This window comes from Podarcis gaigeae, assembly GCF_964106915.1.
Source record: "Podarcis gaigeae genome assembly, chromosome: 2".
Taxonomy (NCBI): domain Eukaryota; kingdom Metazoa; phylum Chordata; class Lepidosauria; order Squamata; family Lacertidae; genus Podarcis; species Podarcis gaigeae.
The window spans coordinates 65748876-65765282 of record NC_139679.1 but is presented as its reverse complement, the minus strand read 5'-3'; the positions used below and the strand labels follow the sequence as shown (position 1 = coordinate 65765282).

The 16407-nt window shown below is 42.1% G+C and overlaps 1 protein-coding gene and 1 long non-coding RNA gene across 9 annotated transcripts in view; one reads left to right on the top strand and one right to left on the bottom strand.

Moving 5' to 3' along the window:
- Nucleotides 1–3485, top strand: part of LOC310839823 — a 31958-nt gene extending 28473 nt beyond the window's left edge. Inside the window, exon 4 of the long non-coding RNA XR_014561671.1 lies at nucleotides 2288–3485. This is a non-coding gene — a long non-coding RNA (uncharacterized lncRNA). The remainder of the gene's footprint in view (nucleotides 1–2287) is intronic.
- Nucleotides 1–16407, bottom strand: part of GRIA1 (glutamate ionotropic receptor AMPA type subunit 1) — a 198257-nt gene that overhangs the window by 121947 nt on the left and 59903 nt on the right. The gene's annotated exons all lie outside the window — the stretch shown is intronic.

The window sequence follows — 16407 nt, the reverse complement described above, 5'->3', positions numbered from 1 at the left end:
TTCAGTCTCGATCCCAACAGGATAGAAGTACTGATCTACATTACAGGTCTGAGATAAGGGTTATTGAGAAAATGTATCTGAACACTCTGAGGCCAGAGCTGCATGTGACATTTACACTTGGAGTTGCGCAAATATTTTGTTTTAACTCAAACACTGTATATAGCAGCTGCTGGGGGCTCCAGTCAGGATCTCCTCTTGCAACAAGGTGCCTGCACTGGGGGTCCTGATGAAAATCTACCCCAAAGCTCTCTTTGACAGGGGAGAGAAGCTCTTACTAGCATGAACCGAACCACATCCCCCATGTACTAAATAGCTGTTTGGGGACAGTTTTTGCTGGGAGTGCAACATGGGATGAAAAGGTTGGCTAGGCCTTTTTGTCCTCAAATAATATATGAATGTTGATTTAAATGTGCAGTGGTGATTGTGAGAGCCTACATCTAGAGGCAAAAATACTGAACCAACGATCCCCAGCAGGCTTCTAAATGTTTGAACAAACTTCTTCTACATACTGAAACAACATTTGTGTGTCCATTTATGGGGTATAAGTAATGAGCTAAGAATTTTTGCTACGTGGTCACAAAATAGCCTGCATGTTGCAGCTGCTTAAACATCAATTTGCATCTATGTATAATAGAAGGAACTGTATGTGTGTGGCAGGGCGGATGAGTTTTCGCAGTCAAATGCAGCAGCATCTGTTCCAGTGGTATATGGGACCTCACAATGGCCCTGAGGCAAGTTCTTATATCTGTTTCACAGCATGTCAACTCTGACAACATTGTTGGAGACACTTGCCAAGCCCTGGAAGTATGCTTGGCACCACACAGTTGATATATTCCAGACAGTATTCATGAAATAGAGGCAAAATGCCCACTGCATAGAAGAAGTGTATTCACTATGGGCCAGAACTATATAAAATTATTCTTAGGTAACAGTTTCCTAAACTGTATTATCGGGCTTTACACCAGTTTCAGGAGGTCAACTGAGAAGCTTTCCCCTCTCTGAAATTGGTGACAGTCTGAGTGGCCATAAATGTTAGGACAAGGCCATTCTTTCTAAGATCCTAAAAAGGATTTGTTTTCCCATTATGACAATATATTTCTCCCAAATATTATTCCACAGAAACAGAAAACCCTCTTTATTGGCATAAAGATGGTCTCCAAGCCTTCTATCATTTATGTAAACAGGGTCTAGTTATTCACTCCCAATGTTACTGCTTTGAAACTGTTAGTGTCATGAAATGGTGTCAATCATATGATTTCACAGCATAGACAATATTTTCCTCTTTTTCCTTTTAGCTCTGAGCATGATCAGTCAAGCAGGTTTGCTTGTACAGGCCTACTTCTGGAATTGTCTGTGATTTAGTGCCTTCTTTACATGTCGATTGCTTTTAGATGTTTCATGTATGGAAAAGGCCATTGGGCCCATATGGCTGGCCCCACTCTAACATTATGCAGCTGCCCTGGCTCTGCCCCTAGTGTTCATATGCAATATAGGGGGGAGGAAAAGACAATATAGGTTTTCATGGGAGCTGGACCACCAGTTGTACAGTATTCTAGTACCCCAGAGTCGGCCACAACTGGACCTAATGGCCAGGGGTCCCTTTACCTTTACCTTTACCTGAAGTTAATGAACATAGATTTCCCCTCTTCAGATGTCCATAGTCCCACACCTAATTGTGGATGGGACCAAGGAAATAGTGCAATATTGGAGGCTGCTGCTAGACCTTTCAATGTGTGGACCTCCTTAATATGTCTATCTACCATAGCACATGAAGGGGTCTTAGGTCACTGGGAGTTCCAGAGATGGCAAAATAATAAAGCATGTTTTAACAAGGGTTTCTGGTTTCTCTCTTTAAAAAGGGGAGTCACTGATACGAGAAGTCAAAGAAGATAAGAGAAAGGGGTGAGCTGTAAAAATACTGCTTCAACTCATCAATACATAGAGCACCCAGCAATTTAAGGTTAGCTGAAGGAAAAAGGTCAGAAGATAACGTTCCTTTTTTAGTGACTCACAGGGAGAGACCAGATAATTCACGATATGGTGGAAAATCAAGGAGAAATGCTTGTTTTAAAAAAGGGGAAACTGATTGAATTAAGCTTTTTTATGAAGCAGAATTATTGGGCAGCTAAGGGCAGATCTGCCACAAGATCACAGAGAGATTTGCTTGTTTTTCAGAGTGAACATTTTCCCATATACAATTCCATGAACCCATTCAGCTTCCATTCCTCCCTTTGCAGGAGCACACCCCTGGTATTTGCCAGATTCCCCCCCTTTTTTTTTACTAAAGGCATTGAGTGACTATGCAGCCCATACTCTGTTTTGTTTGCCATGGACAACATCAGTGTATTTTCCTTTGGGATGTTCACCTCCATCTCCTGCAATCACACCTCTCATCTTCAGAACATGAAAATATGTGTTGCTATATGTATTCCATGAAGCCAGACGAGATTGCTTTGCCGATTGCTTCAAACTACTGCAGGAATTACTCCATAGGAGGTAGGAGGCAACTGTTGAGGAGGAATTTAAGAAATTCCTCTCAAGAACTCCTCCCTGATTTCTATGACAACCGTTTATGTCTTGGGGAGGTAAGTGAGAGTGAATGAAGAAAAAATATGCCCTGGAATAACCCTCATTCCCCTCTGATGCAATGCCTGCACACGATGATCCACAGCTATGTTTTAGAACATTTGAGTACTGAGAAAAGAAGTATAAATAAGGAGAGAAATATATTTAATACTAAAGGAAGAGGGTAGATACCTGAGGGGAATGTCAAAAATAAAAAGTAATTTTCCCAGTCAACTTGCAACTCCCGGAAATTCTCATATGTAAAGAAGCTGGAAAGCTGCTAAAAAGCTCTTACTGTCCTTCACATAAAGAACTTCCCTCACTCTGCATATCTCTGCCTTTCCATATGCGGAGTAAACTGCACTGCTATATCAAAGGTGCTATAATCCCTCTCCCCATATCATAGGCATGGTAATCCTTCTCAGACTGTCACAGGTGCAATAATCCTTCCCTCTCAGTGACAGGCATTGTAATGCCTCTTGCTGCATGACATGCACATACAAAAGATCCCCATTTACTGTGTCAGCCATCTCAGTGTGCTTCATGCAGCAGCCCTAAATGTGTCACAGTAATGCTTTCCCTCTGCTTTCAGATACGGCCGGCTTTCCCTCTACAGCGACAAACAACCACACTCTTGGTTAAGAATACGCATATCAGTCTTTCTTTCCAAAGATCAGTTCTGACATACCGAGGACTGGATTTACGGGCATGTGACAAAGGCGACTGCCTAGGGTGCCAGACTCAGGGAGCGCAGAGCTCTGGTGAAGCCTGTCATGGACCATGTACTCAAGGATCCACTCAGCAGCTGAAACAAGCAGTACAAACTGTTCACATAGCATGATTAAGTACAGATTTGCAGATTCCCGTTTGCAAATGTCTCTTCTTAAATGACAGGGATTAATCATGCGTCAAAATGCAATAAAAAGTAAGGTTTTCGACAAATGGAGCAGGTGTCATTTGGTCGAGGACTGGCCTCACATATAGTCCTTTTGGCTTTTTCAAAGGGGCAGAGAATAAGCAGAGTATTACAAGACCAGTGTTTATGAGCATGCCTGCTTCCACAGAGGCGTAGGAAATGGGGTGCGGGTGTCATCGCTGAGGGGGGTGACATTCGGCGCCCCACCTGCCCGCGACTCCTAAGCCTACTCCGAGCCATCGGGGGAAGGGGGGAACTGTGCTGCTTTGCCTTCAGTTCGGCTGAGGCTTAGGAGTCGCGGGCGAGTGGCGCACCCGGGGATGACATTCGGAGTGCCGCCCGCCCACGACTCCAAAGCCTACTCCGAGCCATCAATGTGCATGGGGCAGAGGTTGACAATTTCCTTCCCCCCGCATCAGGTACCACCTGACCTTGCTACGCCTCTGTGCTTCCATATACTTAGCTGCAACTCATTATGAACATATTGTGTTGCTACCTTCCAGCTGTGGAGTTTGGGAAAACAGTTCTCTATATAGGTTCTGAGGCAAATCACATTGTGCTTACATGGGCGTGAAGCCATTATATATAATATTAGCATAGGTGAAGAAACTGGAATAGATGACTAAGAGAACAAGGAACATTAGACAGCAGAAAACAATATCAGCAGAAGGCCTCAAGGGATGCAACATCAGCAAATGACTCAACTGGCAAACAATAGACTTCTATGCCCAGGGGTCAGAAACCACTTTATAAGCTAAACAGAGCTGAATGCATTCTTGATGTCCTGCAGCCCAGACACTGTGTGAGCAGCCACAGTAGTAGCAAGCTAATGAAATCTGTAAACAATAGGTCTCTGCTTGGTGCCATGCTCAGCTTTCCAGAAATACTTTACAAACTCAGGGAAACAATTTGAAATCTTCAGGGAGATGAGAGAGTTAGAAATGTTTTATTGGTCTACGTACTCTCTCACAGTAATGTTTCTTTTCAAGCAGAACAAGTCATTGGAAAGAGAGATGATGCCTATTTTTGCTTTTTTAAAAATATAATCTTTTCCTGAGATTTGCATGAGAATTGGCAGAGTGGGGACAACTGAACTCTTTTTCATGACTGGGTACTCGTTTGTGCTGCATTCCTGGTCCTGCCACACAAAACTTTATATTTCTTTTATCGTATTAGTGTGGGCATATATCCTGACACTTCTGATCAGATTACAGCAAAGTGTCTATGTAGTGCTGTGCCAAAACCCATTCTCTAACATCTCAGAAGTTTCCTTCACAAGCAAAAGAGGCTTCTGTTTTTCTTCCTCTTTCACGGCATGCTTCAGGCTTTCTTTTGATTTTTGTTATACAAGTAGGTGTGGACTGAGCATGCTCTATTATTATGAGGTGGCCATAGCCATGTGTGCTTTTCCTTCCATTAAACATTTTTCTGGGGCTCTGCAGCCTCCCATGCTGCCTGCAGTTCCTGATCTCAAAAAGACCCATAGAAAGAACAACCTCTTTCCCTAGGTTTTAACTGATGTGTATTAAGCTTGGGAGGTGGCTACTGAGTATCTGAGACCAATGCAGTCAGTGGTTTTAAGGGATGCATTTTTCACCTTAAAAAAAAATCCAAACCCTTCTCTTCACTGATTTCTTTAAAATTAAGACTTGGCTGAAAAAATGAACAGAGGCCAATAGGTGGCATCCCTACCTACTGAACTTACAGAAAAGTCCAACCAAGCCACCATGGGGCTTTCAGGAAGCACAGACACCCAGGTAGGCTGCAGAACACATACACTGAAGAGATGATTTGAGGAATGAAAGAAAAGACACCCACAAACACTTCTTGGCCACCCAGAAAGTAAGCTAAGCATATCAAGATCTGGCATCCAAACTATGATAACATTACATAATTTTCTCTCCCCTTTGATAATTTTTGAATGAAAGTTCTTTCTCATTAATTGATTGAGAATGGTTGAAAAATGCAAGATAATTTTTTGGCAGAACACTAATAAGTGCCTTTAAGGTAGTTCAGAAGCTTCATTTGATAAAGAATTCAACTCAGAATTTTGGCAGGTGCAGCCTAGTTCATCCATATTGTCCTAGCATTAAAAGGATTTCATTGGCTGCCTGTTCACTACCTGGTTCAATCTGAGTGCCTGGATCTTACCTTTAAAACCATAAATCATTTTGAAGTGGCTCCAAAACTTACATTATTGAAGCATGATAATAGATTGTGATGTTTTAACTGAGCAAGTTGCAGTGTGCATTAAAATTTATCTGCCGCTTTCTTTGTGTTTCTTTATAACGGTTTTATGCTGTATACCATTCTGAAATCTGGTCTGATGAAAAGTGGGATAAATATATTATAGGGTAATCAAGTGGGATAAAAATATTGTAGAGCAATCTGGTGATTTCATTCAGATGCCCAAAGTGGGTCTAAACCATCACCATCCTACCCAACCTAGAATGAACAGTTTGTGGAGCCAGAATTCACGAACAATAGGGCAGGCATCTCTAAAGGATATCCATTCTTAAAGGGTTGCTTGGACTCCTTTCTGCAATATGATCCTGAGATATCTCAGTCAGTAGACCATGATACTCTTAAACTCAGAATCGTGGGTTCCAGCCCCATGATGGGCAAAAGCTTCCTGCATTGCAGGGGGTTAGACTAGATGACCCTCGTGGTCTCTTCCAACTCTACAATTCTATGATTCTACTTATAAGCCAGAGATCACCTGATCTTTAGTTCAAAGCACACTTGTGGCTACTGAATTGTTTTTCAAAGCCCACCTTTCAACTTTCTGTTTGGGTATATCCTGATGCCTTTGGAAATGCTCAAGTACTTGGTTACAAGGCTGTGAAGACTTGATACCAGCTCCAGCACTTGATTTCTGTGATTAATATTCAGAACCTTGTACTGAATCTTCCTGTCCCCAAACATGACATTGCCTCCTTATGTAATGACATAAAACATAAACATCCTTCATACTCCTGCTGCCTCTTTAAAGATAAATAGAAAAACGAGAGAGAAACATTTGCTAACGAGCCCATAAATATTGATGTCTTTCTCAAGTCCCCCAGAGCCCTATCATTCCAGCAACTGTCTGATTAATAATAGATTAAACATTTTAGATTTGCTTACTCTGGGCTTCATAACTTTAAGTGCATCTGCTGTCTTTGTAATGGAAGGGTCTGGGATTGACAGACCTTGCAGGTTTTCAGCAGAAAGATATGGCAGGCAACTGGCAAATGTCTTTGCACAGAGGGTCCTGAGAATTACATATATGAGGTCGTGGGTAGTTACTTATCCCATGCCTAGGAAAGGGTCATTGACATTCACAGGACTGTGCCATGTTCTCTGCTGTGTATGGTTTATAATGCCTTCAGCTCTTAAGATACCTTCTTTTTGCCTATTTCACACACATATCAAGAGCCTAGCTCCCACACACAGAGGCTGAGAGGGTAAAATTGTTCTTGGTTTATACATATCACATCACACTGCAGGTGCAGGTGGTTGGAAGCTGGTCACACATTTGAACATTTCCCCAGGAGTAGGAAATTGTGGCACTTAACCCCCCCCCCAAAAAAAACCTAGCATACCAGGAGGGTTTTTTTCATACGAGGGAGCGTCAGTCGTATAACAATCTCACCAGTAGACTAAAATAATATAATCCAGGAGCTCTTTTTGCCCCTTTGCCTGCTGTTTGTGTAGGAAAAGGCTTATGATGTTGGTGTGGTTCAATATGAAATCTTTAATGTGTTTTCCTTTACTTACAGGGATCTGATTCTTGTTCTGCAGAGATGGTATTTGTGATTTAAGAACTGCTCAATAACACATTTAATTATTTCATTTATTTATATCCCACCTCTCCTCCAAGGTGGTACACATGCTTAACATTATTCCCATTTCAGTCAGACAACAACCCTGTCAGGTAGGTGAGGCTGAGAGACAGTGACTGGCCTAAGGTAACCCAGTGAGCTTCATGAGTGAGTGGGGATTTGAACCCTGATCTGCCTGGTTCTAGTAAAACACCGTAACCATGACACCATGCTTGTATTGGAAGGAGGAGACCTGGTGTGTGTGTAGACTCCCCATGTCATTTAGAACAGTGCAGCCTGCACTGGTAGAGCAAGAGCTTCACTTCAGACATTCTCTCCCCTACAAAGGGAAGGACTACAGCTCAGTGGCAAAGCATCAGCTTTGCATACAGAAGATAACAGGTGCAATCCCAGTCCTATCCAGGTAGGGCTGTGAATTTCCCCTATCTGAAACCACAGAGAGCCACAGTCAGTAGATAATACTGAGCTGGACGAATCAATGGCCTTCCTTATTTGATGTAAGACAGTTTCCTATATTCCCAGCCAATATGTGACAACAGTAAGATGGCATACAAAGATGTGATAGAGGGGGTCTCTTTTAAGGTAGTGTATTAACCATACCCTCAACCCACCTAGTCCAGCTCCCTGGCTCCCTTGAACCAGCCACAACAATTGAGGTCAAGGGAGCGGGGATATATTCATATGGATAGCCTAAAGGCCCTTGTCCACATCCTCTGACCTGAACAGCAAGTGATCGCACAATACCAGATCAGACAGCACATTGGATACCCCATTAGGAAATGTCTTGACCAAGACATCCAGTATGCATGTATAGGAGTGACTTTACCCTGACAGTGCCTAGGAAACTTGCCACAGCAAGTACCTGAGGGCTTGAGAATCCCATGCACAAGGACCATCCATGTACAATTGGAACAACTCTGCTGGATGGCTACTTGAGGATGCAGTGGAAGTGGAAAACTAAACACCCACTATCATGCAGTAGGTGCAATGGGGTGCTCAAATAGGTGTTCAGCTTGTCTTTGGGACAAGATTCACACTATTTGTACTCCAGCCATTCTTTGACCTGCTTCATTGTCCACAACTTCCCGGAAGGCCAGCACATGCTCAATACCACCAGAAGGGAGACTCGGGAATGATCATATTAATGGTCTATCTAATCTCCTCATTCTTCAATGAATCTAAGGCCTTGACAGGATCATCAGTTCCGACACCCTGAAAATCCCACAGAGCATTCAGGAATCCCTCAGATTCCTGAGTGTGGACCATCTTAATGGGTTTCCCACCCCTGCTGGGGGGACATAGTCACACCTATACCAAAGCTCATTAGGAAATAGTCGTTCAATGGCAAAAGAATTATTACAACAGACGATCCTCAATCCTTAAAATAATTGAATAAATTAGAAAGCATTTATTTATTTTATCAGATTTCTAAGCTGCCAATTATTTATGGACAAAACAAAACAAATTCCTTCCAGTAGCACCTTAAAGACCAACTAAGTCAGTTCTTGGTATGAGCTTTCGTGTGCATGCACACTTCTTCAGATACACTGAAACAGAAGTTTCCAGACCCTTCTATATAGTGAGAAGGTGGGGAGTTATTTTGATCTCTAATCCATCCCTTCTCAAAAAGGTTCTTTGCAATCAAAATAACTCAATAAAGTAGGAATTCTTAGTTACCTTAACCTTATTATATGAACAATAACAAGGTTAACTGAATTAAGGGATTATTATTTTGATGTATGCACCATTGTGAATAATATCTATAATAGTTCTTAAAAGAGCTCTTGATGCACATGGAATAACAAATGCCACTTGATTTTCTAATTCATTCTTCTTTCTGAGGAACAAATGAATTTTGTTCAGTACTCAAGGGAAAAAACTAAGTACTGTAGGAAGTAGACTGGTTTTGGTACATTCCAATCAGGACTGGCCAAAGACACATTGTTACCTATGACACAGTAACAGCTGCCTACTTAATCCCTAGTCAAGGTAAACATAAATAATTAACATAAGAAGAGCCTGATGGGTCAGGCCAATGGCCCATTAAGTTCAGCATCCTGTGGCCAACACAGTGGCCAACCAGATGTTTATATTGGGAGAACTGTCCATTGAAATTTAGAACAATTTGGTACCCAAAATTAGCTATTCAAGACAGCTGCCTCACTCTTCCTGCAACTGCTGGGTTCTGTGTTCCAACTGCAAATGCCTCCAAGATCAAAATGTTAATAGATCATCTTGAAATTGAAGGAAGCAATCTAGAACTGAGCAGGTAATGTTCAGTTTTGTGAACCTTTTCAACAACGTCTGAAAATACTTGCCATGGTTTTCAACATTCTTCATCAAAATAATTATGCAGTCACTTAGATTCCCCTCATGTGCCCTCACAATCTCATAGAGAACTCTGACGGGCTATGTAATGTGATGTCATCCCATTCATTGTGCAAACTATGATTAGGTGAAATCTTCAGAAAAAGGAAGAGGTAACAATGACACCCCCTTCATGGATCACTGCCTTGTTGTGGCAAAGGGGCTTGAATAACTCAGAGAAGCTATGAGATATGCTGAGTAGGTCATAGTGGAGAGTTTTGACCAAACGTGATCCACCTGGAGCAGGAACCGGCAAGCCACTCCAGTATCCCTGCCGAGAAAACTCCATGGACAAAGACAACAGGCATATAAAAGTTATGACGCTGGAAGATGAGCCCCTCAGGTCAGAAGGCGTCCAACATGCTACTGAGGACGAGATGGTTGGATAGTGTCCTCGAAGCTACCAGCATGAGTTTGACCAAACTACAGGAGGCAGTGGAAGACAGGAGTGCCTGGCGTGCTCTGGTCCATGGGGTCACGACTAAACGACTAAACAACAATAACAATGACACAGAGGCAGCAACAGCAGCCAGCCACCAGCAGAATCAACGATCCTGAATAGGATAAAAAGGATAAACATCCACAGATTCAAAATGTTTTTGAAGACATTTCCTTCCCTCTAAAGTTTGTTTCTCTCCAAAAATTGAAAACGAAGAACATATTCTCCAGCCTAGTGTTGCTTTCTCATTTTTCCCTCTTCTCTTTATTGGAGAGCTTTGAGAATTTCACAATCTATTTCCTTCCTTCCTTCTTTCCTTCTCAACATGGTACAAAGATTAGTTAGAAAACCATAAATATTAATTAAATGAGGCCATCATCTAGCACCATCAATAAACATGAGGATAGTTTTACTGTAATCCGTGGCATTCAGGCATTTAATTTAAATGTGAGTAAATTAAGAGGCTCCACTAGCTGAGGCCTTAGCATGTTTTTTATTCCTTTTTAAAACAGGGCTGAGGAAATGGAGAAAAGATGTCCAGGAAGTGAAAGATGAGTTTTTATATGGAAAGATTAAATCTCAGTTATGTTTATCTTTTTTTTTTAAAAAAAGGGTTGTGTATGTTTTTGAAGATAGCAAGCCCTTCGTCAAATCCAAGGCAATACTTAATCACATGTGCAAGTCCCAGAGCCAGCAATGGAATGGAATTTTAATCATTTTCGTAGAATGTGGAATTTTTCATTTTCTTCTTTCTTTTTGCATGCAGGCTTCCCACTGTAGAATGGTAAAATATAATTGGAAATGGTGTAGCATAATTGGAATGGGTGTGAGGCAAAGAGATACCTTAGTGGGCTGCACGAAGGCAAAATTTCCTCAATAAATATATTGGGAAGGAATTAATGAGCAGCAGTGGGAAATCAGCAGAAAACAGTTCACGTTAACCTTTCTACAGAGCAACGACGTGCTTTTCTCCTTGACCTCTTCAGTGAAAGAATCAGAGGCTGCAAATGTATTAAAATACAGAATATTCTCAGCCATTGAGGCTTCTCTAGTTATGGTGCATCTCAAGGGCTGCTCTCATGAACATGTAAATTTAAGAATAATGTAATAAATCCATAATTTATCTCACATTTCTTTAAAAAAGATCATCTTTAGTAAAGATTTTCTTGGGTTAAGACCAGATTAGATGAAACTGTTGCTCATTTATGTAGCCACACCTTCTCTAGAAGGGCAAGGTACTAGCTTGTGGGTCAAACAAAGAACAACATTAAAAGAAAAATCATGCCAGCTGAAGGCTATGTACTAGTAGCAGGGATGAGGAGGATTAGATCCTGTTCACGTTTAAAGGCGAGCCTACCTAATCCACACTTTGCGAATCAATGCAGGAACCAAAATACAGTTGTACCTTGAAAGTCGAACGGAATCCATTCTGGAAGTCCGTTCGACTTCCAAAATGTTCGGAAACCAAAGCGCTGTTTCCGATTGGCTGCAGGAAGTTCCTGCAGCCAATTGAAAGCCGTGGAAGCCCCATCGGATGTTCAGCTTCCAAAAAAATGTTCAAAACCCGGAACACTCACTTCCGGTTTTTGATCATTCGGGAGCCGAAGCGTTCGGCAACTAAGCCGTTCAAGATCCAAGGTATGACTGTACAGCCAGCCTTCAATATTTGTGCTTGTCTGAGTTTTGCAAGAACTTCTCCAGCCAAGTAATGTGTGCTAAATGAATACACTGGGGTAAAGAAAGAGGTGGTTGGAGGCAGTTGCTGGCAATCCAGTTTCTGGAAACCTCAGGAGGGGAGAGTGCTGTTGCACTCAGGTCCCATGGGCATTTGGTTGGCCCCTGTGAGAACAAGATGCTGGACTTGATGGGCCACTGGCTTGATCCATCACAGCCAAAGCTAGTGATAAAGGTGAGAACTGAGCAAACAGATACTGCAAAAGTGAACAGTGAAAGGGCAGAGAAGTTTCATTATCAAGTGCAGAGTGATACACATTTAACCAAAAACAATCTTCACACATAGGTTGATGGGTTCAGAATAGACTGTCACAATTTAGGAAAATGTGAGGTTAAAATCCTGCAGAAAGGATCATCTCAGTATGCCCTGGCAGTGAAAACAGCAAACTTAGTGTCAACCCAGATGAAATGCTAAAGATCCATGACTGGATTTTACATTTCTTTTTAAATTTCTTCTGAAAATTGCCACTGGAAAGGGTGTCAAACAGGAGTGAAACTTTCTTTCCATGCACTCATTTGGTTTCCTTCATGGGGCAAACAGCTTGGGAGTGAGAGATGTAGACTGGCAAAATGGAAGAGAGAAAATTGTTTAGATCCCCCTGCAACACTCCACAATTATATTCTGTTTCCCACCTCAACCCCAAGGTTGATTTCAAAGGAGACAGGATCTCCAATGCCTCATCTAGTTTGACCTTAGCTGATTATGATGACAATGATGAAAGGGTTGGAAAATAGAACAGCAAGTTTCATAATGCTATTATATAAATCTATAGCGAGGGCATATTTATCAGTCACCAGTCTCAAAATTATTACTGTCGTAGACTTAGTTCATGTAACAGGAAAGTTTCAAGAGAACTGCAGTCAACAATGGTTTTCCTTCAAGGAAGGACAAGTATATTTGTGCCTTTGGACTTTAAAGGTGAGGGGCACGATTGAAGTTTGCAAGATCGTGAATGGGACAGAAGGAGTGGATGGTGAGAAGATAGTACTTCATCATTCCAAAACTCAGGGTCACACATTGAAATTGTTGGACGAGGGAAAGAACTCCCTCTTATCACACATAATTAACTTATGGAAATTAAAGATATTATAATGGTGAATAGCTTAGATGGCTTTTGCACAAATTTATTAAGGACAAATCCATCCACAAGGAAGAGTGAGGCAGCAGCCTCAGGCAACTGATATTGGCTGCCATAAAAGGGCAGCAAATTGTTAGCTATTTTTTAAAAAAGGTAAAGGACCCCCGACAGTTAAGTCCAGTCACAAACGACTCTGGGGTGTTTAATTTATTATTATTATATATTTACTGCCAAGGAAATGGCACTTGGGAGATTTTCTGCCTCAGGAGCCTAAATAATGTGGGTACTGTGCATCTTAATTTGGCGAAGGGCCATTTGCTGATACACCTCAAGCATCAAAGGTCCTGAATGGCCCTGCATTTATCCATTGCTTTAGGTGGAGAAATACATTTGAATACCAAATTCTGGGGTTAAGGACAATGAAGACTTCATACTTTATTTGTAAAGTTCTGTCTAGCCATTGCAGAAACAGAATACTGGACATGAATGGGCTAGTGTCTAATTCATCAAAACAGATCTTATACAGTCAAACCTCATTCTGCGTCTGCCTCCACTTGCGTCTGCTTCAGCGAACATCCGCGGCAAACCCAGAAGTACCGGAACAGGTTACTTCCGAGTTTGCCGCTCATGCATGTGCAGAAGTGCTGAATTGAACTTTGCACATGGACAGATGCAGCGCTTCGATGTGTGTCATTTTCGGGTTGCGGCGGGGCCTCTGGAACGGAACCCCACCATAACCATAACCTGAGGTTCCACTGTATTCTATTTAGTAGATTCTAGTGACGGTTTGCTGCCACTGCTCTCTGGCTTCTACAAGTGTGTTAGAAAGGAGTATTTCAGTCCTTGTCAATATAGTTTGCAATCTAAAGGTAAAGGTAAAGGTACCCCTGCCCGTACGGGCCAGTCTTGACAGACTCTGGGGTTGTGCGCCCATCTCACTCAAGAGGCCAGGGGCCAGCGCTGTCCGGAGACACTTCCGGGTCACGTGGCCAGCGTGACAAAGCTGCATCTGGCGAGCCAGCGCAGCACACGGAAACGCCGTTTACCTTCCCGCCAGTAAGCAGTCCCTATTTATCTACTTGCACCCGGAGGTGCTTTCGAACTGCTAGGTTGGCAGGCGCTGGGACCGAACAGCGGGAGCGCACCCCGCCGCAGGGATTCGAACCGCCGACCTTTCGATCGGCAAGTCCTAGGCGCTGAGGCTTTAACCCACAGCGCCACCTTCGTCCCTTAGTTTGCAATCTACCACATTGTAAATAGGATGGGGATGGTTAAGTGGTCAAATATAATGAGTAGTATGAAGGAGAAAAGACAGAATAGACTTATGTAGCAGTGGCAATGAAGCTAAGGTGAAGCTAAACTTGTTTGATGAAGAAGTGGGTTCTGAGGTGAGACTAAAAAGGAGTGGAAATGAAACAGAGGCAGGCAGGCCTAGGAAGTAACACAGTGTTAATACTTGAGAACCAATGGATTAGTTCCCCATTGTAGCAGCAGCAGCTAATTGCAGGGTTGGGGTGAAAATGTGACCATTCGTACCCCGATATTACCTTCAAGAATTTGGAAATCTACCGCTAGCTATGAGAACACCCTCTCTAGCTTAATTCTGCTTTTATTTCTGGAGAACCCACCTCTGATTTGTCCTACTGTTTCTTCCCCATTTCCCTTTTGCCTTACTTTGGAGTAAGGGGATTGGGTAGGAAGTGATAGCACTCTTTTTATATGCAATAACAGCAGCAAGAACATTATTGGCCCAAAAATGGAAGCAAGAAGTGCTACCGACGATTGAAGAATGCAGGATGAAGTTAATGGACTATGCAGAATTAGATAAACTAACAGGAAGGATTCGAAACCGGCGAGACCAGAAATTCACAGAAGACTGGAGCAAATTTACGGACTATTTGAAAAGTAATTGTGAAGAACAGATGACGCTTGTAGGGTTGCAAGAAGTTTTGTGAGGAGTATTATTAGAAGTATTGTAAAAATGGACAAAGGGGAGGATGATTTGTTAAGAGATGTAAAGGCAATATAAAGTTAAGAAATGCATAAGAAGTGGTTAAAACGGTGGATCATCAGAGGTGCTGATGGAAGTCTAAAAAGATTGTATAAGTGATAAGTTTTGTGGTACATTTTATAATTTATATGTTAAAATTAATAAAAAATATTATATAAAAAAAGGAAGTGATAGCAGCGGCTCCAATCAATGCATGATTGTTGTTGCTCATCAGACCTTGCATTGAGAAGAGGGTTGGACTAAATGAGTACAAAGGTTCTCTGAGTGAGGCTCATTTGATTCTCAACAATGATAAACTGAGCCTTTAGTGTTATTGGACCAGTCCTGTGGAACACGCTGCCAAGAGAGATTCAGCAGGCACCTTCTGTGTCGTGTTTTAAATGGCTGCTGCAAACTTTTATACTCTGCCAGGCCTATGCAGAAATGAAGAGCATATCCTTTCACAATGGGTTACTAATCTTTGCTTTGTTTTTAACTACATTGTAACTACACCAATGCTTTTCTTGCATGGTTTTATCTTCTTTTTACTGGTGTAAACTGCTTTGATACATCTTGGTGGAATGGCAGTATATAAATTATTTCTTTTTTTATAACTAAATAAGTTTCCTTCTCATTTGACAATTCTGTATTTCCACCTTCTGCTGCTGTGTATCCTCCTGTTCAATGGGAAATGATACTTAATGTCAGTCCCTGTTAGGGATCCTGTAACTTGTAGTCACATCCCCAGTCCTCACTGGGTAAATATAACATTCCACACATGGATGCCCTTATCTCAGATCAATATTTTTTGCCTTAGGGCAAGGGGGGAGGGAAGGAGGCAATGGCAAGGCACTTGGGGTTGTTCCTAAGTTCCCAGAATTCCCTTGAGGGTTTTTAAAAACATATTTGGAAAGTCTCAAGCATTTTGGGGCTGAGCAGGAGGAGGACTGGCTGCCCTTAACAGCTAGCACTGCAACAGCAGACTGCATTCTTTATGCTGGGATTGTTTGTCCTCTAGTCAAAACACTAGTGTGTGGTTTCTGTCAAAAAAGGCTTAGATGACAGCTCATTGAATGTTGGCAGCTATCCTGAAACCCACACAACCTCACAAAGCCTTTGAAATAGCCAGGGAGAATAGAGAATCTTCCCTGCTAAGCCATTTCCAACGAAAGCAGACTAGGAGGCTTGTTTCTCTTAGTTGGCAGCAAAGACATGGCTTTGGAGGTTGACTAAGGAAGTCCTTACATGAATCACTGGGCTATTTTTTGCACTTGTTCATTAGTCTGTCTACTTCTGCTTTCTTCCTAGTGTATCCAGGCTTCTGTGTAGGGGAAGATGGAGATCTAATTGCTTCTTCAGCAGCTACTTACTGGCTCCCCTCACCCAGTAGCACAGGCCGATAAAACACGATGGTCCCCCCACCATTCCTTAGCCCTGGGGTCTCATTAGTATGTATTTGCCTTTATTTATTTATGTTTCAAGAAGATACTGGC